Consider the following 24,791-nt stretch of genomic DNA (forward strand, 5'->3'; position numbering starts at 1 on the left):
TTGTATTTTTAATGTTAGTAAGGACTACTTTTGGTACGTTATTTTGATTTTTTGTTTGGTTATGGGGAGGGTCTCCTGTTAGATGTGCAAGCATGAGACTGGCACTAGGGCTTTTTGTCTAATGGTTGATGGGTCTCTTTATGGGGAGGAGGTGTTATTTTAAGTATAAAAGAAAGGGGCTTTTAAAAAGATTTTTACTTGGATAGGGGCAGGGTGTTTATTTGAAGCCATATAAACCTTTTAGAAATCTAAATCTAACTATAGAAATATATAAGCAATATATTAAGATATGTGAAAAAATATAAAATATAATAAAATATAATAGGAATAAATGTAAGAAATTATAAAAATACAATTACACATCAATATACGTTATAAATCCGAATGTGAATATAAATATGAAAAATATAAAAATAAAAGAGCTTGAAATGCAGTTTAAAAGAGAAGGTTTTTGCTTTTGGTTCCTATTGGGTTAGAGGCAGGGGTTTTTTTGCTGGCGTTCTTTTCCGCGCGGGATGTTTTGGGGCATTTGCTGCAGGGCAGGTTCCGGAGGGCATCGCGCCCGTTCTTTTCTGCCGCCGGCCCCGCCCGCGGCCCCGAGGCGAGCGGCGGCCCCCGGCGGTGGCGGGCGGCAGTGCTGCCGCCCTGTGGGCAGAGGGCGGTACTGCAGCCCGCCGCCCGCGGCCGCCATCTTGGGAGTGGCTTGTCGCGGACTCGCTTGACCTTCTCGAGATGGCGCGAAAAAGAGGACGTCGGCATTCGAGGACCCGTGTCTGTTTTTTCTACACTGCCTGAATCGTCCCCAACGCCGGCGCCCCCCGACGGGATTTCCCGCGGCGGTTCCGGTGCCGTGCACAGGGGCTGTGGGGTCAGCAGCACCGCGAGCGTGCGGGTTTTTGGCGGGGGCCGACGGGCATCGGCGTAATACGCCTCTCTCCGTCCAGGTCCCCACGGGCCGCCATCTTGCGAGTCCCTGGTGGCGGGCTCGCTTGAAAAGTGCTGCCGCCTTGTGGGCAGAGGGCGGTACTGCAGCCGCCGGTGCCGGGGCGGGAGCGCGCGGCGAGCGGCGCGCGGGGCGGTGTCTGTGAGCGCAGGGCGGGGGGCGGCGGCGGCTCGGGCGGCCCGAGCCTCAAAAACAAGCTCTGGTCAGGAAACAAGCTTGGTGCTTTGCGCGCAGAAGAGGAATTTCCAGTGCGCATGCGCCTAGCGGCCATGACACTGTACGGAAAATGGAACTCTGCTGTAGGAAGGCGGCCATGATGCTGTACGGAAATTCCAGTGCGCATGCGCAGGGCGGCCATGACACTGTACGGAAAATGGAACTCTGCTGTAGGAAGGCGGCCATTATGCTGTACGGAAATTCCAGTGCGCATGCGCAAAGCGGGCGTCCTGCAAAGGGAACCGCGCATGCGCACTGCGTGGGGGGGGGAGAACCTTGCCATCTGTTTTTTGGGGGTTTGGGATTTTTGGAAATTTGGTGTTTTGGGAGTTTGGGGGGTTTTGGGGATTTGGGATTTTGGGGATTTGGGGATTTGGGGTTCGGGTTCCCGGGATCCCGGCCCTGCTCAGCCTCTCCCGGATCCGCAGCAGCTCCGGAACCGCCTCGAAACGGAGCCGGGACCCGCCCGGGTGAGCCTGAAACCCCAAATCCCCCAAAAATCCCCCTAAACCTCAAACATCCCCCAAAAATCCCCTAAATTTCAAATTCCCAAACCCCCCCCCCAAACCCCCCCAAAAAACACTAGACCTCAAAAAAACCCAAAACCCCAAAATCCTCCAAAAATCCCCAAAATCCCAAACCCCCAAATCCCCTACATCCCCAAAAACCCCAAATATTCCCCAAAAATCCCCTCAATTCCAAAATCCCAAACCCCAAAAATCCCCCAGATCCCAAACCCCCAAAATCCCCTAAAAATCCCCCCTGAAGTCCCCCAAATCCCCAAAACCCCCCAAATATCCCCCCCAAAAATCCCCCAAACCCCAAAATCCTCCAAAAATCCCCAAATCCCAAACCCCAAAATCCCCTAAATCCCCCCAAACCCCAAAATGCTCCAAAAATCCCCCAAAAATCCCCTAAATCCAAAATCCCAAACCCCAAAAATCCCCTAAATCCCAAAATCCTCCAAAAATCCCCCAAAAATCCCCAAAATCCCAAACCCCCAAATCCCCTACATCCCCAAAAACCCCAAATATTCCCCAAAAATCCCCTCAATTCCAAAATCCCAAACCCCAAAAATCCCCCAGATCCCAAACCCCCAAAATCCCCTAAAAATCCCCCCTGAAGTCCCCCAAATCCCCAAAACCCCCCAAATATCCCCCCCAAAAATCCCCCAAACCCCAAAATCCTCCAAAAATCCCCAAATCCCAAACCCCAAAATCCCCTAAATCCCCCCAAACCCCAAAATGCTCCAAAAATCCCCCAAAAATCCCCTAAATCCAAAATCCCAAACCCCAAAAATCCCCTAAATCCAAAAATCCCCCAAAAATCCCCAAAATCCCAAACACCCAAATCCCCTAAATCCCAAAAAAACCCAAATATTCCCCAAAAAATCCCCTAAATTGGGGATTTGGGAATTTTGGGATTTGGGAATTCCCGCCCCTCCCCCCTCCCTCATTCCCGTTTTTTTTTTTTCAGCTCCCGCTGGGAATTCCGGACCCCCCCGCCCAAACGGCTCCGAGCAGCTCCAGAAAATACCCAAAAAAATTCCCAAAATTCCCAGGAAATCGTGGAGAAAGCGGCGCCGGCCCGGAGGCTGCAGATCCCCGCCGGAAATCCGGGAATTCCGACAGGAAATTCAGGAATTCTGGCGGAAAATTCAGGAATTCCAGAAAGAAATTCGGGAATTCCAGTTGGAAATTCAGGAATTCCAACGGGAAATTCGGGACTCCTGGCTGGAAATGCAGGAATGGCATCAGGAAATCCGGGAATTCTGTCAGGAAATCCGGGAATTCCGGGAATCCCGGTGCGTTCCCAACTTTCCGTGGCTCAGTTTTACGGGAGCCGGAATTACCGGGACCCCCCGGAGCGGAAACGGCTCCGGGAGCTGCTGGGGCACGGAGAGATCCCGGAAAAAACCCGGAATTCCGACAGGAAATTCCGGAATCCCGGCGGGAAATCCGGGGATTCCGCCAGGAAATCCGGGAATTCCGCCAGGAAATCTGGGAATTCTGCCAGGAAGGGCAGCTCCAAAGGCAAAGGGAGCAGCGGGAATTCCCGGAATTCCAGGCTGGGGAATTCCAGGATTGAGAATTCCCAGATTTCCAATGTTGAGAACTCCCGGAATTCCAGGATGGGGAATTCCCGGATTTCCGGGATTGGGAATTCCTGCAGAATTCCAGGATGAAGAATTCCCTCATTTGCTTTGATAGACTTTCCTGCCCCTGGCACAGAGGGAGGGGCTATAAACCAAATTGTCATTACAAATCTGTCTGAAAAGGACCTAAAATTAGATGCCATGAAAATGGCTCTGGGAATCCCCAAAGTCCCAGCTACGGTAAGAATCAGACTTTGTGCCTCTGTCCTGGAAGAGCACAGCACTGCAATGCATCCTAACACATTTTGCAACCTTCTAACAGATATATTTCATCTCATGCAAGAAGACAGATGAGTAATTCCCAGGAGCTTCATGCAAAATTGGCCCTAAAGCAGATCCCAGTAGGCATCAAGGTAAGCAAAGAAATGTAGCCCTTTCCATTTTAGCCAGCTGCAGTTGACAACAGATTTCAAATTTAGACTTCAAACATTCTCATGAAGAAATTAACCCTTAGGTTGTTGTGGCTTTACTGTGATCCATGTAAAATAGCACCTTTTCCTTGTGCATTTTTTTTAACACAACACTTTTTTTTTTTATTTTTTCCTTGCTAGGCTGGATTCTGTATGCTGCAAGGCTGTCATAGCAGGATATGCTGCAAAAGAGTTTGTTGCATCTTCTTCCTGAAAAGTTGGTGGAGTTTCTCTCTATGCAGAGGGTACAACATTTATGGTCAGGACAGGGTTTTCTTGCTTTGTGGTTTTCTTGCTGCTGCTGCTGCTTTTAAAGGGGTCAACACTCTTAGCTCCAGGAAACTGAAACTAAATGTGAGCAGGGACTGGAGGAAGGAAGCAGGGAGGATCCACTACAAGATTCCAAAAACTAAATAAAGCAGGATTCAACTGCCAGTGGCTGAATAGCAGCAATTTATGAGCTGTTCCTCAAAAGCCCCAGACAAGCACCAAGTCCTGTGGGAAGCTGGAGATTGACAGAAGACACCTCCAGAAGAGTCTGCTGTTGAAATTTCCTTTAAGCCTTTTTTTTTTTTTTTTTTTTTTTTTTTTTCAAGTGGATCATCCAGACCTGGCAAATGCATAAGGTCAGCCCTTGGAAGAGCAAAAAGCTCTCGCCAAGAAAACCAAACGAGTGGCTGAAATCTGTCCATTTGTCTGCCTGTCTTTTTGGCCTTGGATTACTGTGCTTTTCAAAGCTATTCTTTCATAACTTGGATAAAAAGGTAAATGTTTCATATAGCCCCGCAAGTAGTAATCATCCTGTCCATGCAAAAAAAACCTGCTGCCTGAGGGATGGGCCCCAAACCAGAGGTGTTTCTCATTTACCTACAAAGCGTCTGGCTTTAGCATGTGTAGTCAGTTTTTGTGAACATGTGAGTCCATTGCCTGCTCTAACAGAGTTAGTGACTTACTTTCAGTGGTTGTAGAGAGTTTCCCTGAAACAGCACTGTTTGTAGTCCACTGTGTGACTTAGGAGACACAATAGCCAGACAATTCTGCAAGTGTAATATAACTGTATGTGGCGTTCCCAGAAAATGCTCTGAAGTCTTCTCTCCGTTGCACCATGGTGATAAAAACCACTGCTGCTTTTCAAGCTCCACGAGGCCATGCTGTGCTGTGCTGAAAGGGATAGAAAAGCCAATTAGCTCTGAAAAGTGAAGGGCAGGCAGAGAGGGGTGCTCTGGCCTGGAATTCCCTCCCTTTGGCAGCAGCAAAGGTCAGCTGTGCAGCCAAATTTCAGTGACCACATGTGGATCCAGCTTGTGCGTGTTGCCAGCTATCTGCACAGGGAGTGGGAGAGGGTGGGGAGGAAGAATTGATTCTGGAAGGGGAAAGCCTGAGTTAAAGGGAAAAGTGGAGTGAAATGTGACAGCTGGGATTTCCAGAAGATAGTTTGATGGATGCTGGCCATCCAGCTTCCCTAGAACTCTTTATCAGTAACACCCTCTATATCTCCCTGAGTGACTTTTAGCCTGTCTGGCAGTTTTCAGCACCAGTGTGTGAGCGAAAAGAGGTGGAAGGCAGTTCTCTCTGATTTGGCAGCTCTGGGACTTTGTGCTGCTGGCTGAGGGTCTGGATTCCTCAGGAACTTCCTGGCTACCTGTGGCTCCCACAGGCTTGTAGGACTGGGCTTAGAGAAACCCTGAGCTGCCCGATGTCTGCTCTTGCTGCAGCTCTTCTGAATAGTCCTGGGTGTGGATGTGAGCCTGCAGTCCTTGGGAGGCAGAATTCACTCCACAATCCCAAGGGACTTGCTCTATCTGTCAGTGCAGGCCAGCTGTGGGAATCCTCCAAGTCCCTTTATCCTGTTCTGTGTGTCAAGGCCCTGTGGCTGACCACGAGTGCCCCGAGCTGCCATGGACCCTTCTTGCAAGGGCAATTGTTTTCAGAGTCAGCGTAGGTGCTGGCTACCTTTGGAAAAGTGTGAATACCCCGGGGAAATCCATGGGGCAGACACCTTGGGCCATACTGTGTGCTGGCACCATCAGCAGGCATGATACAGACAGAGGTGCTTTGCTTTTGGTGTGAAACTTTGGTAATGGTGAGACTTCTTGGTTAGGTCAGAAGGTTTTAGAGGGAAATGTCCACTCACGTGATCAAAAGAGAAGATCCTGGCATGGTTAAAAATGGGAAACAGTGAGCTTGTAGGTTTAGGTGATCTGCTTGTGGTCATTCTTCAGACTTTTAATATTCATGCAGAAGTTTGGCAGAAACAGGAAACTTATGTGTAGACCAAAATCAGTTCAGCTTCTACAGTAAATGGTATTAACTGGTGTTATGTAGCTTTGACCCTTTGGAGAGATCTAAATCTGGCCTTTCCCAAGTTCTGATGGAGTAAAATAACTGTTTCCCAGTCTTTTATTTGCAGATGCTCTAAATATTGTTGCTGGGGATCTATATAAAAAATTCAAAGGTAAGTAAAAATAAGTATTAGCAGTATGTGTGAAATATAATATAAATAATAATTTGTCTATCTTGCTACCTTTATATATATATATATATATATATATATGATATATATATATATATATGATATATATTTCTAAATACGTCACTATAAAGTAGAAATGCAAATGTGACTATAATGATGAAAACAATATATAAATATTCAAGTATCGTTTAAAGAAGGGGCTTTTTTTTTGCTTTTTATTTGGTTAGAGGCAGGGTTTTAATGGAAGAAAAATGAATATACCTTTTATTTTGATATCATTCTAAATATAGAAATATATATTCAATGTATGCAGAGATTTTTCTATTCTATCTCTTCTGAATATTTATTTTCATTTCTATTTTATACTTTCATATAACACCATACATCAATCTACATTTTAAACGTAAATTTGAATATAAATGCGAAATATAGAGATAAATTTAAACGCAGTTTAAAAGAAAAGGGGTTTTTAAAAGATTTTTACTTGGATAGAGGCAGGGGTTTATTTTAAGCAATAGAAACCTTATAGAAATAGAAATCTATCTATAGAAATATGTAAGCAATGTATTAAGCAATGCATAAAAATATAAATTGTAATAAAGGAATAAATGTGAGAAATTATAAAAATACAATTACACATCAATATACGTTATAAATCCGAATGTGAATATAAATATGAAAAATATAAAAATAAAAGAGCTTGAAATGCAGTTTAAAAGAGAAGGTTTTTGCTTTTGGTTCCTGTTGGGTTAGAGGCAGGGGTTTTTTTGCTGGCGTTCTTTTCCGCGCGGGATGTTTTGGGGCATTTGCTGCAGGGCAGGTTCCGGAGGGCATCGCGCCCGTTCTTTTCTGCCGCCGGCCCCGCCCGCGGCCCCGAGGCGAGCGGCGGCCCCCGGCGGTGGCGGGCGGCAGTGCTGCCGCCCTGTGGGCAGAGGGCGGTACTGCAGCCCGCCGCCCGCGGCCGCCATCTTGGGAGTGGCTTGTCGCGGACTCGCTTGACCTTCTCGAGATGGCGCGAAAAAGAGGACGTCGGCATTCGAGGACCCGTGTCTGTTTTTTCTACACTGCCTGAATTGTCCCCAACGCCGGCGCCCCCCGACGGGATTTTCCGCGGCGGTTCCGGTGCCGTGCACAGGGGCTGTGGGGTCAGCAGCACCGCGAGCGTGCGGGTTTTTGGCGGGGGCCGACGGGCATCGGCGTAATACGCCTCTCTCCGTCCAGGTCCCCACGGGCCGCCATCTTGCGAGTCCCTGGTGGCGGGCTCGCTTGAAAAGTGCTGCCGCCTTGTGGGCAGAGCGCGGTACTGCAGCTCCCCGGCCAGCGCCGGGCCGAAAACCACCGAGACGGCGCGGGGGGGCCAGAGCGGCCCCAAAACCACCGAGACGGGGCGGAAGCGGCAAGAGCGGCCACAGAAACCACCGAGACGGGGCGGAAGCGGCCAGAGCGGCCCAAAAACCACCGAGTTGTGGCGGAAGTGGCAAGAGCGGCTCCAATTACCACCGAGACGGGCCCGGAGGGGCGCGGGGCGGCGGCGAGCGGGGCGGTGTGTGTGAGTAAAAGGGAAGCGGTGAAGGCGGCTCCGCGGCAGCGCCGGGGAAGGATGGCAGCCGCGAGGGCGGCCCGGCGGGGCCGGTACCGGCGGGCGGCGGAGGCGCGGTCGCGGCGCTCCCGGGCCGGGGTGGAGCGGCGTCGGAACAGGGCTGCGCCCGCCCCTCCTGCCGCCCTCCTGGGAATGGGTTGAGGCATTATGGGTGTATTTAGGTAGGGATAACGATTTTGTTGGTTTGTAAACAAATGTCAGTTGTTCTGACAGGAACAGGCTGAATGGGGCTGTAGCTCTGCCTACGAGGTCAAGCAGTGATAAGGCCTTGTCAGACCCTGGGAAGTAGAGGATGGGTAAAGAAGTGAGCCTCTGTGTAGCACTTCTCTGTAACAGATTAGCAGCTGCTGTAGCATCATTTCCTAGACATTGAGTGGTCTGGGGCTGGATTAGAAAAAAATTAGGTTTAGTGTGTTGTTTAACAGCTGCAGGTGGAGGAACCTGTGCCTTCTGCTCTCCCCACAGCTGTCTCGGCTGTCACACCTGTCCTGAGGAAAGCCCTGTGGAAGGAGCTCGGTGCCGCAATTCAGGACCCTGAGGCCACTGTGAAACTGCAAATTCTTTCCAAGCTGTTGCCACCTCCGGGAAGCAAAGGGCTGCACAACCTGATGGACTGCCTTCCTGCTGCTCCGGAGAGAGCAGGCAATGAAGAGAGGTGGGCAGCGTGTGTGTGTGTGTGTGTGTGTCTCCCCCAGGGCTCAGTTTGTCCTGGGAATCAGTGTGATAGGAATGGGAGCATTAACAGCGTCCTCTCCTCCGAGAATCTGTTGCTTTGCACTTTGGCAGCAAGACATCTTTAAGATATACAAAACCAAGTTAAAATGTTAATAAGAAAATCAACAACTATCTCTCTGCAGCTGGGCCGTGGCAGATGCCATATCCACGGTGCTCAAAAACTCAGAGGAGCTGCATTCCTGGAGGAGACATCTCTTCTCAGCCTGCGTAAAGGGGTTAGTTGCCATGTACAGCAGCAGTAAAGATGAAGGCAAGCAAGAAGTGGAGAGGTCCGTGCTGCTGAGGTTAGAGGAATTATTGGTGAGACTGCTTATCTGCTTTGCCACAGAGGGACTGTATGCATATGTGTGATTGGGCAGTTGTAATTTTGTAAATACAGATTGGACTCGATTTCCTGTTTTATGGATTCTGGTTTCCATGGAGTTTTCATAGCTTTTTCCGAGTCCTGAGAATCCTTTATACGAGGCAGTTTTGTGTTCTTGATGATGACTTTCTGGTACGAATCCCCTTTGAATGTGTGAGCTTGAGGTATTTAGGAGAAAGAAATCAAAGGTTACCAGTGGAATTAAAAAAAAAAAAAAAGAAGTTAAAATTAATTAATTATTATAAATTAATTAATTTAATTTTTAAAATTTAAGTTATCACCTTCTTTTTTAAAAGAAGCTGATAGAGATACTTGTGCCAAGATCCATCTGCCATGCCATCTGAAGTCTGGGGCAAAAGTCTGGTTGATCAGGAATAGAAATCAGACTTTGATCTTGAAGAACACTACTTGGTCACTCCCTCTGTATACTGTTGCCTTGGTTTGAGTTCAGTGAACAGGGATCCCCGTGACACGCAACACTGAAGGTCCCTGGGCAGTGAATGCCTTTGCGCTCTCATGGCTTTTGCTGAGACTCCCTTGTAGGACCTGGCTGACTCTGCAGGCCCTGGGGCCACCTCACAGGGTCCATCCCATCCTGAGGGTGTTTCCAGCCTGGTGAGGTTGGCACCTGCATTCCCAGGACTGTTGGGATGTGCAGCTGTCAGTCTGCTCCAGGCTCTCGCTGTGACTTGTCAAGTTGAGAATCCTTTTGCACTTGAGGCGTTTGAAGAGTATTGAGCCGCTGGGTTTTTGGAACCTACAGCCCAGCTTGCTTTTTGATTCCATACAGCCCCTGCTCCCAGACCAACAAGTTTCTTTTGAGCCAGGCGTTAGGATTGTTGTATCCAAGAGCTTTTTTCCCTGTTAACCTCAGATCATCCCACGTGAGCGTTTGGCTTGCGTGTTCTTAGTGTGTCCCTTGAACAAAAATTGCTGTAGAAGCTCCATGTGCCAAATGTAAACCAACACCTGTTTTTACTTGCTGCACACAGTGTGTGGTTGAAGAAGTGGACCCAGATGACTGGTGTGACCTTGTGAAGACAGGGCTCAAGTAAGTGCTTTCATTTGAATTTGGTTTGGTTTCACCAAGTTCATTTTCTTTGCCAAGTTAATTTTCTTTGCCAAGTTCTCATTTCTTACCCAACTTGTAGCTTCAAGTGGGTTTTCTTGGGTTTGGTTACAGTCTGACTTCTCTGTGATCCTTCTCCCAAAGGTACCGTTACAGAGATGAAACATTTCTGAAGGTCCTGAACGTTGCCATCCAGTTACTATACATGAAAGAATCCTCACTAAGAGCGTAGTCAAGCTCTCCAAACTACACATGGTGGTCACACAGCACTCTCTATTTTTGGCAGCCATCCTGAGGTCAAGAGAAGATGATTGCATGAGCGTCCAGACAATAGGTATTTTTTAGTCATCTTCTTCCCATCCTAAACACAGCTAATCTTCTCTTTCGTGCATTATATTCTTTCCATCCAGTAACACATCCACCCATGTAAATACTTGCAGAGTTATTAGCAGTTCCAGAATACTGGCATTTAAATTGTACCTCTGCTTGGATCCAAATGTTACATTCATTTTATGCTGGTTGTAAAGACTTCTGTTTTTAAAACTAGTGGAAAGGCGGGTTTGGGTTTTTGTTTGCTTATTTGTTGTTCTGGTATTTTTAACCCAGCTGAAGTCTTGGATTTATTCTTTTGGTTTCTGAGGTACTTAGTGTAAGATCACTGAAGTGCACATAGATCCTGTGATGTTTAAGCCTTGGCTACAGGTGACACAGGCTTCTGAAAATGGAAATGGCCTTGGCAGAGTAGCAGCTGTGAAGCGAAGCAGAATTAAAATGCATGAGAGCAGAAGAACCAAGTGAAATGGTACTTCTGGGTGCTGTGTGCTCCTCTGGCCTCTGCCTGCTGTGAACACTCTGTGTTGCAGCTCGGTGTAGTCCAATTCAGTGTTTGTTTGGTTTGATTTTTGTGTGTAACAAAAACACTGCTCACTTACTCTAAACAAATTCCCTCCTTTACTGGACACATCCTGGAGTGGGACCAGACTCCCCCTCACCCTGGAGGAATTCCCTGCTCCTCTGGAGAGGGGTGAAGCCAAAGCTTAGGAGCAAAGGCAAACCACCAAACCAGGGGCATTCTATATATATCCAAATAAGGGGCTCTGTCTTCCTGCTTTTCCTGTAGTTCTCCTTCCTGGTTTCACCTGGCCTGGAAGGATGGGCATGGCCTGTATTTATCATCTGAAAGTGGTGTTACTAAATCTGTCCAGAGGTTCTGATTACAGACGCTCATTTTCTGCCAGAAAACATTTTCATTTCATTCCTTTCACCCAGGATGGCTCTCTGTGGTCTCAGACAGTGTTCCCTGGGAGGAAGGGCAGCCTTTGCCTCGCCTGCACAGCTCAGGTGGATGTGACAGAACTGGTGTGGCCTGACAAGGCATGAGCAGCTGTCTGTGCACTGGAGTGCCTTGAAACCTTTCTCTGTGAGGTTTTGGACACTTTCCTCTTTGGGATTTCTTGTGACACAGCACCAGGTATCCCTTCCTTTGTATAAAGTACCCTTGGTAAAGGATTGAATGACGGACAAGTGGGGCCATGGATAAAAATGGTTCTGTTAAAATTAGGCTAAGAATGCAATAGAGAAATGAGCTTCCTTTTAATGAAATAGTTAGGAATAAAAATGCTTTTATATTTGAATTGGTGTCCCCTCTCACGGATAAAACCCCATGGTGAGCAATCACAGCAGAAGTGTGAAAGCCGGGATCTTTTGACTTCCACAGTGGGCTTAATGCTCTTTTCCTCCTCTCTTTCAGGACAGGAGAAATCATTAAGCTCCTCCCATCTTTGCCAGAAGCTTCAGTGTTTAAGCAGCCAGAGCCAAGAGGCTTCAGCACCAGGGGGGTGCACTGGAGGGCTCCTGGTCCTGCCCACGCTGTGGGGTAAGTCAGAGGGACGCAGGGTTCCCCTTTTCCTCTCTGCTGGGATTAAGTGCCTCGGGAATGCCATTTCTGACAGCCCAGCCGTACCCCTGTGTGCTGGGAAAGGGCAGCAGGGAAGAGGCAAATGCCAGAGTTCCTTGGGGCTGACGGAGCTGTGGTGTTTGGCTGTGCCCAGGGGGGCAGGCTGGGCATTGTTCGGGCACCCAAGGACTGGTCTGGGGCTGGGAGCCCGGGGAGCCGAGCTCTCGGTGCATTCCCAGCTCTGCCAGCTGCTGCAGGGCTGGGTGCCAGCCTCTGCTGGGGCTGGGGCAGGAGCTGCAGGGGAGGGCTGGCAGGATTTGGGAGCAGAGGGAGGAAAATGAGGAAGGGTGCTGGGCGGCGCTCAGCCTGTGCTGGTGTCAGCGCAGCCGTGCAGGGCGCCGGGATCTGGGGTCAGCTCCGGCTCTCCTGGGGTTCAGGGTGCAAGGTCGGAGGGACTGGGTTTATCTGTGGCTTTCCAGGCCAGCAGGAACAAGGGGAATGTGGTGCCAGAGCTGTGTCCCATCGGGCTGCGCTTCCCTCTGAGCACAGAGAGTCTGGGCTGAGGGGAGATTGCTGCGAGTGCCCCGTGAGCAATCCAGGGAACTCGGAATTGCATCCGCTGCTGGGAACACTGCCTGAGCTCTGCTCAGGCTGTGTCTGCGAGGAGTGGGATTTGGGCTGCAGAGGTGCTGCTGGGCACAGAAAATGGAGTAAATCCTCTCCAGGGACGTGCAGTGAAGGATAGTGCAGCAGGGAAGGGGAGTATTTGCAAATTATATCAGTATTTCTCCCAGAACAGGGAGAAATGGGGTGGAGCAGAGATGGGCTGGTTTGGTTTTGTCTGGGCCGGTTATTCCTTGTGCACTGTTTTAAATCTGTTGTAGGTTTTAATCTCCAGTCTCTTTCCAACAAAAGCTGACAGAAATTTAGGTTCAGGGTTAGAAGTTGGGTCCATTCACTGCAAAACCTTGCCCAGGCTGGAGGACTGGGGTGATGGCTGCTCTCAGCAAAGGTTACCTGTGAATACCGTGTCAGATTTCCCTCAATGCTGGGCAGAAAAGGTGAGGGTTTGGATCAGGAATTCTGCAAACAAAGCCTGTGTGATGTTGGTTTATTGTGTTTTTCAGGGAGCCAGGGCTGGCACAAGGACTCGTGCAGGTGCTGCTCTGGCACTGGAGCTGTTGCCCTGTGGAGCCATTTTAAAGGTGTGATTATGGAACATTTTGGAGGCTGTTTCTGGAATTCCATTTGTAGCTGGATCTCGCTCCGAGTGCAGCAGTCCAGGTGAGGGTTCTGACCTCTCCAGACTTGTGCTCACCTTGGTACAGCCCGGGGCTGGAGCAGTTTTCCAGGGAAGTGGAGATGGCTGAGGATGGGTGCTCTGGAAAGCAGGGACCTGCTGGGATTTGCATTTGCAAAGCTGCCGTGAAGTTTGTAAAACCAGCAGGAAATTCTAATTCCTGTGGTTTTTGGGGAGGAGGTGCAGGTCACCCTGAGAGCTAGATCAGAACTGGTTTGTGGTAAGGAGTCTGAGGTGTGTAAGTGCCACAGCTGGTATGAGCTGTGTGCTAAATGCAGTCCCAGCCCCAGAGGGAGGCTGATGGGCTCTGCTCATTGCTGTCCCCAGCTGTCCCCAGCCCGCTGCTCCCCCGTGGATCTGCTCTGGATTCGGGCTGTCGGTGCTGGAGCGCCCTGCTCCCTGCAGGGCCCTGCCCCTAACCCACGCAGAGAGAGAGAGCCCTGCTGGCCAGAGTGATCTTTTTTCATTTTTTCTCCCTGTGCTGTTAGCAAGGAAGGGATGGGACTGCTCTTGGGCCGGGAGCACTCAGTGCTCAGGTGAACACCCGCCTGGGAGCGTGAGGGTTTGCAGAGCGAGCAGCTGCTGCGGCTCAGGAGCAGCCACAAGTTCTTTGTTCCAAGGCAGGCCAGAACTTTCTAACCCCGGGGTTTATTTGGCTTTTGGAACCCAGCACCTCTGCTCAGTTCTGCCGCACTGAGGGTACTTTTGTTCAATGCCTTCTGTTGGAACTTGTCAGCTCTCAGTGTAGCGCACACAGCCCCAGCCCTGCCCTGCAAACCCTTCCCCATCGTGCCCACACAGTTTCCTCTCTCACTCACTCGGGGCAGGCTCCTACTGACAGCCACAGAAACAGAAGTTATTTTATGTTGTTTTATTCTTTTCCTGCGTAATGCCCGTGTCTTGTATTGGTACATCAATCCCAGCTTCTCCCGAGGCTGCAGATCAAATCTTTCAGTGTCTGTGGGAGTTTCTGGTTTTCCCATTCCCATGTCTCCCCTCTCTCTCTGTATGAAAAAAAAAATTTAATAATGGATTTGTTAAGCATTTGTTGCATAAATTAACATACAGAAGGTGTTATCATTAGTATTATTATTGTAATAATATAATTAAAATGTATACTTTTGTTACAAGATTTTTAAATTATGGTGTTAAATTTTATTTATTGTTATATTTTATTAGTTATTCTTATTTTTGATATTTCTTAAAGTTGTACACTTTAATAAGTAGATTTGGTGTTTTAGATAAATGTATACATTTTATTAAATTTTTATATTTGTATGTTAATAAAATAATTTTTTTTTTGTTTTTTGTAAAACTGCGTATTTAATAGTTTTATATTTGTTTAAAAGTTATTTAGGGTAAGGGATGTCGAATTAGATTGTTTATTTAGATAATATTTTAATTGATTTAATTGTTTTAGTGTGGTTGAAGTAATAGGTGGTATAAAAACTGATGCTACCATTTTGATTTTAAGTTTCAAAGCTTAAAATTACTTTTATATTTTGATTACTATTGATGGATAAATGACTTTTTTGTTTTAAATTGGTAGCTATTTTAATATTAAGAGTTAATAATGTAAGGGCTTTTTAATTATATGGACTATTTGTAATGGTTTTTATTGGTATCTTAAGTAAGTAAGTAAAGAATGGATTTTTTTGAGTAGTGCTAGATAAATACAAAGCATTTAAACTTGAAACTTTAGTTAAAGTTACTTAAATGTTTGTTTTTGGTTGGTTAATTGGTAAAGTGACATAATTAAAAGTAAATAAAGTAGAGTAGAAGTAAAATATTTGATAGAATTTCATAATTTGTAAGTTACTAAATAAGATTTTTATAACATTGCTTTTTATATTTATAAAGAAACTTACAGTTTATATATTTTGGTGGGTGTAGTACACGATGTTAGGTGTAAGTTGCAATTCTTGTGTAATCTGCGTTTGTATTTCCATAGTGTAATTTGTCTTTGTATTTACATTGGTGTTTTATTTGTGGAGCGGTGAGTGTGTTTTTTGTGTGATCTGATTTTATGTTTCTTATTGAAATTTACTTGGGTTTTTGTACTTGTTGAGATATAAGTAAACTTTATGTTTTGATATGAGAAATAATGATATAAGTTGTTATAATTTTTCAGTTATAAGTATGAAGAAATATAAGAGTAAAATAATGTATGTAGTAAAGAAGAAATTGATAATAATTAGGAATTACTTAGATAATATCTATAATTAGTAACATAGGTGAAATTATATAATTAGTAAGTATTAAAAGATTGTACATACTTTTAGAGTTTATAACAGTTGATAAATATTAAATTAGTGGTAAGTTAAATAATTATGTGTGGATAATGATTTTTCAAGTTTATTTTAAAAATAAGTTTATTTGTTATATTGTTAAAGTTAAATTGTTAAGTTAAAATTATTTGAATTTATTTTTGACGTAGAAAATATTTGGGTTTGTTGTTAATTATTTTATTTAGGTAGAGTTAGGGTTAGGTTATAGTTTAAATTTTAATTGGTGAATGTTATTTAATATATTTTTATATAATGTTTTTAAAAATAGTACTTAAGAGTAAAAATCTTAGGATTAAAGATTAATTACATTATTTAATAATTGGATTTTTTTAGAAGTTTTTTAGAATTGAGATGCTTTGAATATAGTAAACTTCTTTTTAAAGATTTGAAAGTGGTTATGGACAGGATTGTGAGTTTGGATTTGGATATTGAGAGTGTGAAGGTGGAGGAAATGTATGAGAGAGTGATTACTTAGTGTGAAACTTAGAAAAAGAAATTAATGTTGTAGTTGGATTTTGTATTCAAGTGATTTTGTAATAATAACTGAGGAAAGTGATAAGTTTAACAGTTTGGAGGAGGTTTTTAATGGAATACCTTTTTAATCTTGAAAAATAGTTAAAATTATGATATAACATTAAGTTAAATTATAGAGTTAGTGTAGAGATTAGTTAGAGAGTTAACTTGGTTTAAGCGCTGTATAAGTTGAGAATAAAAAAGTAGGAATTAGAAATTTTATGTGTGTTTTTTAGATCATTCTATAAAGAGATAATAAAGTATATGAAAGTTGGTTGTAAATATCATAACAATATTTAATAAATATTGTTTATTATAAAAGCTTATATATTGATATAATATAATTAGTATATTAGTGGTAAGTGTTTGAAGAAGTTAGGATAACTTTTAAAAAATATTTATATATTCAGGAAATAGAGTAAAATTTTCAAACAGCATGATATGAATAGTAATTGCTATTTTTTGGTGTCGCTTCTAAAAGATAAGAGTAGAGATTGTAATGAAGTACAGAATTTTTGATGAAATTGATGATATAATACAGTGTACTTTTTTTTACTTCTGAATAGGCGTTTGTTAGTGTTTTCTTTTAGTTGTTTTAATTGGAGGTGTTTTATTTTTTTAAGAAAATTGACCATATACTGTATAGTTTAGAGAAATGATTTTTAATAAAATTTAGCATAAGTTATATTAAATAACATTTAAATTTAGACTGAATGAATTTTGATAGTAAGGAATAATAAACTTAATTTTAATTGATAAAAAGAAAATGTATTTGTTTAAATGTATTGACATTTAATTTTGTTTGATTTCATTAATACTTAACATATTAAATGTTATTACTTATAAATATTGAAGGTTTTTTAAGTCTTTTGGTTTTGAAGAAATTTTAGCTTGCTGAGTTATGATTATTACTTATATCTTTACAGGGTGGTTTTACTTATTGGGAGACATGTTTCTTAGGAAAATATTTTTATTTGTGTTACATTTCAAATGGCACTAATTTGTATAGTGGGTTTTTTTTTTTTAATGCAGGATATTGATTAGATTGTTTTATAGTTTTTGTGGGCTTTGACAAATATTTATATGGTTAGGCTTTTCTATATTTGAAGTATGTTCTGATGGTTTTTGTTGTTTAGAATTTGAAGAGTATTTGGTGTTTGGAGGAAATAAAGGTGAGGGTTTTTTGGATACGGTTGAGTTGTATTTTTAATGTTAGTAAGGACTACTTTTGGTACGTTATTTTGATTTTTTGTTTGGTTATGGGGAGGGTCTCCTGTTAGATGTGCAAGCATGAGACTGGCACTAGGGCTTTTTGTCTAATGGTTGATGGGTCTCTTTATGGGGAGGAGGTGTTATTTTAAGTATAAAAGAAAGGGGCTTTTAAAAAAGATTTTTACTTGGATAGGGGCAGGGTGTTTATTTGAAGCCATATAAACCTTTTAGAAATCTAAATCTAACTATAGAAATATATAAGCAATATATTAAGATATGTGAAAAAATATAAAATATAATAAAATATAATAGGAATAAATGTAAGAAATTATAAAAATACAATTACACATCAATATACGTTATAAATCCGAATGTGAATATAAATATGAAAAATATAAAAATAAAAGAGCTTGAAATGCAGTTTAAAAGAGAAGGTTTTTGCTTTTGGTCCCTGTTGGGTTAGAGGCAGGGTTTTTTTGCTGGCGTTCTTTTCCGCGCGGGATGTTTTGGGGCATTTGCTGCAGGGCAGGTTCCGGAGGGCATCGCGCCCGTTCTTTTCTGCCGCCGGCCCCGCCCGCGGCCCCGAGGCGAGCGGCGGCCCCCGGCGGTGGCGGGCGGCAGTGCTGCCGCCCTGTGGGCAGAGGGCGGTACTGCAGCCCGCCGCCCGCGGCCGCCATCTTGGGAGTGGCTTGTCGCGGACTCGCTTGACCTTCTCGAGATGGCGCGAAAAAGAGGACGTCGGCATTCGAGGACCCGTGTCTGTTTTTTCTACACTGCCTGAATCGTCCCCAACGCCGGCGCCCCCCGACGGGATTTCCCGCGGCGGTTCCGGTGCCGTGCACAGGGGCTGTGGGGTCAGCAGCACCGCGAGCGTGCGGGTTTTTGGCGGGGGCCGACGGGCATCGGCGTAATACGCCTCTCTCCGTCCAGGTCCCCACGGGCCGCCATCTTGCGAGTCCCTGGTGGCGGGCTCGCTTGAAAAGTGCTGCCGCCTTGTGGGCAGAGGGCGGTACTGCAGCCGCCGGTGCCGGGGCGGGAGCGCGCGGCGAGCGGCGCGCGGGGCGGTGTCTGTGAGCGCAGGGCGGGGGGCGGCGGCGGCTCGGGCGGCCCGAGCCTCAAAAACAAGCTCTGGTCAGGAAACAAGCTTGGTGCTTTGCGCGCAGAAGAGGAATTTCCAGTGCGCATGCGCCTAGCGGCCATGACACTGTACGGAAAATGGAACTCTGCTGTAGGAAGGCGGCCATGATGCTGTACGGAAATTCCAGTGCGCGTGCGCAGGGCGGCCATGACACTGTACGGAAAATGGAACTCTGCTGTAGGAAGGCGGCCATTATGCTGTACGGAAATTCCAGTGCGCATGCGCAAAGCGGGCGTCCTGCAAAGGGAACCGCGCATGCGCACTGCGTGGGGGGGGGAGAACCTTGCCATCTGTTTTTTGGGGGTTTGGGATTTTTGGAAATTTGGTGTTTTGGGAGTTTGGGGGGTTTTGGGGATTTGGGAATTTGGGGTTTGGGATTTTGGGGATTTGGGGATTTGGGGTTCGGGTTCCCGGGATCCCGGCCCTGCTCAGCCTCTCCCGGATCCGCAGCAGCTCCGGAACCGCCTCGAAACGGAGCCGGGACCCGCCCGGGTGAGCCTGAAACCCCAAATCCCCCAAAAATCCCCCTAAACCTCAAACATCCCCCAAAAATCCCCTAAATTTCAAATTCCCAAACCCTCCCCCCCAAACCCCCCCAAAAAACACTAGACCTCAAAAAAACCCAAAACCCCAAAATCCTCCAAAAATCCCCAAAATCCCAAACCCCCAAATCCCCTACATCCCCAAAAACCCCAAATATTCCCCAAAAATCCCCTCAATTCCAAAATCCCAAACCCCAAAAATCCCCCAGATCCCAAACCCCCAAAATCCCCTAAAAATCCCCCCTGAAGTCCCCCAAATCCCCAAAACCCCCCAAATATCCCCCCCAAAAATCCCCCAAACCCCAAAATCCTCCAAAAATCCCCAAATCCCAAACCCCAAAATCCCCTAAATCCCCCCAAACCCCAAAATGCTCCAAAAATCCCCCAAAAATCCCCTAAATCCAAAATCCCAAACCCCAAAAATCCCCTAAATCCCAAAATCCTCCAAAAATCCCCCAAAAATCCCCAAAATCCCAAACACCCAAATCCCCTACATCCCCAAAAACCCCAAATATTCCCCAAAAATCCCCTCAATTCCAAAATCCCAAACCCCAAAAATCCCCCAGATCCCAAACCCCCAAAATCCCCTAAAAATCCCCCCTGAAGTCCCCCAAATCCCCAAAACCCCCCAAATATCCCCCCCAAAAATCCCCCAAACCCCAAAATCCTCCAAAAATCCCCAAATCCCAAACCCCAAAATCCCCTAAATCCCCCCAAACCCCAAAATGCTCCAAAAATCCCCCAAAAATCCCCTAAATCCAAAATCCCAAACCCCAAAAATCCCCTAAATCCCAAAATCCTCCAAAAATCCCCCAAAAATCCCCAAAATCCCAAACCCCCAAATCCCCTACATCCCCAAAAACCCCAAATATTCCCCAAAAATCCCCTCAATTCCAAAATCCCAAACCCCAAAAATCCCCCAGATCCCAAACCCCCAAAATCCCCTAAAAATCCCCCCTGAAGTCCCCCAAATCCCCAAAACCCCCCAAATATCCCCCCCAAAAATCCCCCAAACCCCAAAATCCTCCAAAAATCCCCAAATCCCAAACCCCAAAATCCCCTAAATCCCCCCAAACCCCAAAATGCTCCAAAAATCCCCCAAAAATCCCCTAAATCCAAAATCCCAAACCCCAAAAATCCCCTAAATCCAAAAATCCCCCAAAAATCCCCAAAATCCCAAACACCCAAATCCCCTAAATCCCAAAAAAACCCAAATATTCCCCAAAAATCCCCTAAATTGGGGATTTGGGAATTTTGGGATTTGGGAATTCCCGCCCCTCCCCCCTCCCTCATTCCCGTTTTTTTTTTTTCAGCTCCCGCTGGGAATTCCGGACCCCCCCGCCCAAACGGCTCCGAGCAGCTCCAGAAAATACCCAAAAAAATTCCCAAAATTCCCAGGAAATCGTGGAGAAAGCGGCGCCGGCCCGGAGGCTGCAGATCCCCGCCGGAAATCCGGGAATTCCGACAGGAAATTCAGGAATTCTGGCGGAAAATTCAGGAATTCCAGAAAGAAATTCGGGAATTCCAGTTGGAAATTCAGGAATTCCAACGGGAAATTCGGGACTCCTGGCTGGAAATGCAGGAATGGCATCAGGAAATCCGGGAATTCTGTCAGGAAATCCGGGAATTCCGGGAATCCCGGTGCGTTCCCAACTTTCCGTGGCTCAGTTTTACGGGAGCCGGAATTACCGGGACCCCCCGGAGTGGAAACGGCTCCGGGAGCTGCTGGGGCACGGAGAGATCCCGGAAAAAACCCGGAATTCCGACAGGAAATTCCGGAATCCCGGCGGGAAATCCGGGGATTCCGCCAGGAAATCCGGGAATTCCGCCAGGAAATCTGGGAATTCTGCCAGGAAGGGCAGCTCCAAAGGCAAAGGGAGCAGCGGGAATTCCCGGAATTCCAGGCTGGGGAATTCCAGGATTGAGAATTCCCAGATTTCCAATGTTGAGAACTCCCGGAATTCCAGGATGGGGAATTCCCGGATTTCCGGGATTGGGAATTCCTGCAGAATTCCAGGATGAAGAATTCCCTTATTTGCTTTGATAGACTTTCCTGCCCCTGGCACAGAGGGAGGGGCTATAAACCAAATTGTCATTACAAATCTGTCTGAAAATGACCTAAAATTAGATGCCATGAAAATGGCTCTGGGAATCCCCAAAGTCCCAGCTACGGTAAGAATCAGACTTTGTGCCTCTGTCCTGGAAGAGCACAGCACTGCAATGCATCCTAACACATTTTGCAACCTTCTAACAGATATATTTCATCTCATGCAAGAAGACAGATGAGTAATTCCCAGGAGCTTCATGCAAAATTGGCCCTAAAGCAGATCCCAGTAGGCATCAAGGTAAGCAAAGAAATGTAGCCCTTTCCATTTTAGCCAGCTGCAGTTGACAACAGATTTCAAATTTAGACTTCAAACATTCTCATGAAGAAATTAACCCTTAGGTTGTTGTGGCTTTACTGTGATCCATGTAAAATAGCACCTTTTCCTTGTGCATTTTTTTTAACACAACACTTTTTTTTTTTATTTTTTCCTTGCTAGGCTGGATTCTGTATGCTGCAAGGCTGTCATAGCAGGATATGCTGCAAAAGAGTTTGTTGCATCTTCTTCCTGAAAAGTTGGTGGAGTTTCTCTCTATGCAGAGGGTACAACATTTATGGTCAGGACAGGGTTTTCTTGCTTTGTGGTTTTCTTGCTGCTGCTGCTGCTTTTAAAGGGGTCAACACTCTTAGCTCCAGGAAACTGAAACTAAATGTGAGCAGGGACTGGAGGAAGGAAGCAGGGAGGATCCACTACAAGATTCCAAAAACTAAATAAAGCAGGATTCAACTGCCAGTGGCTGAATAGCAGCAATTTATGAGCTGTTCCTCAAAAGCCCCAGACAAGCACCAAGTCCTGTGGGAAGCTGGAGATTGACAGAAGACACCTCCAGAAGAGTCTGCTGTTGAAATTTCCTTTAAGCCTTTTTTTTTTTTTTTTTTTTTTTTTTTTTCAAGTGGATCATCCAGACCTGGCAAATGCATAAGGTCAGCCCTTGGAAGAGCAAAAAGCTCTCGCCAAGAAAACCAAACGAGTGGCTGAAATCTGTCCATTTGTCTGCCTGTCTTTTTGGCCTTGGATTACTGTGCTTTTCAAAGCTATTCTTTCATAACTTGGATAAAAAGGTAAATGTTTCATATAGCCCCGCAAGTAGTAATCATCCTGTCCATGCAAAAAAAACCTGCTGCCTGAGGCATGGGCCCCAAACCAGAGGTGTTTCTCATTTACCTACAAAGCGTCTGGCTTTAGCATGTGTAGTCAGTTTTTGTGAACATGTGAGTCCATTGCCTGCTCTAACAGAGTTAGTGACTTACTTTCAGTGGTTGTAGAGAGTTTCCCTGAAACAGCACTGTTTGTAGTCCACTGTGTGACTTAGGAGACACAATAGCCAGACAATTCTGCAAGTGTAATATAACTGTATGTGGCGTTCCCAGAAAATGCTCTGAAGTCTTCTCTCCGTTGCACCATGGTGATAAAAACCACTGCTGCTTTTCAAGCTCCACGAGGCCATGCTGTGCTGTGCTGAAAGGGATAGAAAAGCCAATTAGCTCTGAAAAGTGAAGGGCAGGCAGAGAGGGGTGCTCTGGCCTGGAATTCCCTCCCTTTGGCAGCAGCAAAGGTCAGCTGTGCAGCCAAATTTCAGTGACCACATGTGGATCCAGCTTGTGCGTGTTGCCAGCTATCTGCACAGGGAGTGGGAGAGGGTGGGGAGGAAGAATTGATTCTGGAAGGGGAAAGCCTGAGTTAAAGGGAAAAGTGGAGTGAAATGTGACAGCTGGGATTTCCAGAAGATAGTTTGATGGATGCTGGCCATCCAGCTTCCCTAGAACTCTTTATCAGTAACACCCTCTATATCTCCCTGAGTGACTTTTAGCCTGTCTGGCAGTTTTCAGCACCAGTGTGTGAGCGAAAAGAGGTGGAAGGCAGTTCTCTCTGATTTGGCAGCTCTGGGACTTTGTGCTGCTGGCTGAGGGTCTGGATTCCTCAGGAACTTCCTGGCTACCTGTGGCTCCCACAGGCTTGTAGGACTGGGCTTAGAGAAACCCTGAGCTGCCCGATGTCTGCTCTTGCTGCAGCTCTTCTGAATAGTCCTGGGTGTGGATGTGAGCCTGCAGTCCTTGGGAGGCAGAATTCACTCCACAATCCCAAGGGACTTGCTCTATCTGTCAGTGCAGGCCAGCTGTGGGAATCCTCCAAGTCCCTTTATCCTGTTCTGTGTGTCAAGGCCCTGTGGCTGACCACGAGTGCCCCGAGCTGCCATGGACCCTTCTTGCAAGGGCAATTGTTTTCAGAGTCAGCGTAGGTGCTGGCTACCTTTGGAAAAGTGTGAATACCCCGGGGAAATCCATGGGGCAGACACCTTGGGCCATACTGTGTGCTGGCACCATCAGCAGGCATGATACAGACAGAGGTGCTTTGCTTTTGGTGTGAAACTTTGGTAATGGTGAGACTTCTTGGTTAGGTCAGAAGGTTTTAGAGGGAAATGTCCACTCACGTGATCAAAAGAGAAGATCCTGGCATGGTTAAAAATGGGAAACAGTGAGCTTGTAGGTTTAGGTGATCTGCTTGTGGTCATTCTTCAGACTTTTAATATTCATGCAGAAGTTTGGCAGAAACAGGAAACTTATGTGTAGACCAAAATCAGTTCAGCTTCTACAGTAAATGGTATTAACTGGTGTTATGTAGCTTTGACCCTTTGGAGAGATCTAAATCTGGCCTTTCCCAAGTTCTGATGGAGTAAAATAACTGTTTCCCAGTCTTTTATTTGCAGATGCTCTAAATATTGTTGCTGGGGATCTATATAAAAAATTCAAAGGTAAGTAAAAATAAGTATTAGCAGTATGTGTGAAATATAATATAAATAATAATTTGTCTATCTTGCTACCTTAATATATATATATATATATATATGATATATATATATATGATATATATTTCTAAATACGTCACTATAAAGTAGAAATGCAAATGTGACTATAATGATGAAAACAATATATAAATATTCAAGTATCGTTTAAAGAAGGGGCTTTTTTTTTGCTTTTTATTTGGTTAGAGGCAGGGTTTTAATGGAAGAAAAATGAATATACCTTTTATTTTGATATCATTCTAAATATAGAAATATATATTCAATGTATGCAGAGATTTTTCTATTCTATCTCTTCTGAATATTTATTTTCATTTCTATTTTATACTTTCATATAACACCATACATCAATCTACATTTTAAACGTAAATTTGAATATAAATGCGAAATATAGAGATAAATTTAAACGCAGTTTAAAAGAAAAGGGGTTTTTAAAAGATTTTTACTTGGATAGAGGCAGGGGTTTATTTTAAGCAATAGAAACCTTTTAGAAATAGAAATCTATCTATAGAAATATGTAAGCAATGTATTAAGCAATGCATAAAAATATAAATTGTAATAAAGGAATAAATGTGAGAAATTATAAAAATACAATTACACATCAATATACGTTATAAATCCGAATGTGAATATAAATATGAAAAATATAAAAATAAAAGAGCTTGAAATGCAGTTTAAAAGAGAAGGTTTTTGCTTTTGGTTCCTGTTGGGTTAGAGGCAGGGGTTTTTTTGCTGGCGTTCTTTTCCGCGCGGGATGTTTTGGGGCATTTGCTGCAGGGCAGGTTCCGGAGGGCATCGCGCCCGTTCTTTTCTGCCGCCGGCCCCGCCCGCGGCCCCGAGGCGAGCGGCGGCCCCCGGCGGTGGCGGGCGGCAGTGCTGCCGCCCTGTGGGCAGAGGGCGGTACTGCAGCCCGCCGCCCGCGGCCGCCATCTTGGGAGTGGCTTGTCGCGGACTCGCTTGACCTTCTCGAGATGGCGCGAAAAAGAGGACGTCGGCATTCGAGGACCCGTGTCTGTTTTTTCTACACTGCC

The 24,791-nt window shown here is 45.4% G+C and overlaps 1 protein-coding gene across 9 annotated transcripts in view; it reads left to right on the plus strand.

The window, feature by feature from the left end:
- Positions 1-24,791, plus strand: part of LRP6 (LDL receptor related protein 6) — a 244,183-nt gene that overhangs the window by 187,837 nt on the left and 31,555 nt on the right. The window lies entirely within an intron of this gene.

The sequence above is a fragment of the Taeniopygia guttata genome, chromosome 1A (genome assembly GCF_048771995.1).
Source record: "Taeniopygia guttata chromosome 1A, bTaeGut7.mat, whole genome shotgun sequence".
Classification (NCBI taxonomy): domain Eukaryota; kingdom Metazoa; phylum Chordata; class Aves; order Passeriformes; family Estrildidae; genus Taeniopygia; species Taeniopygia guttata.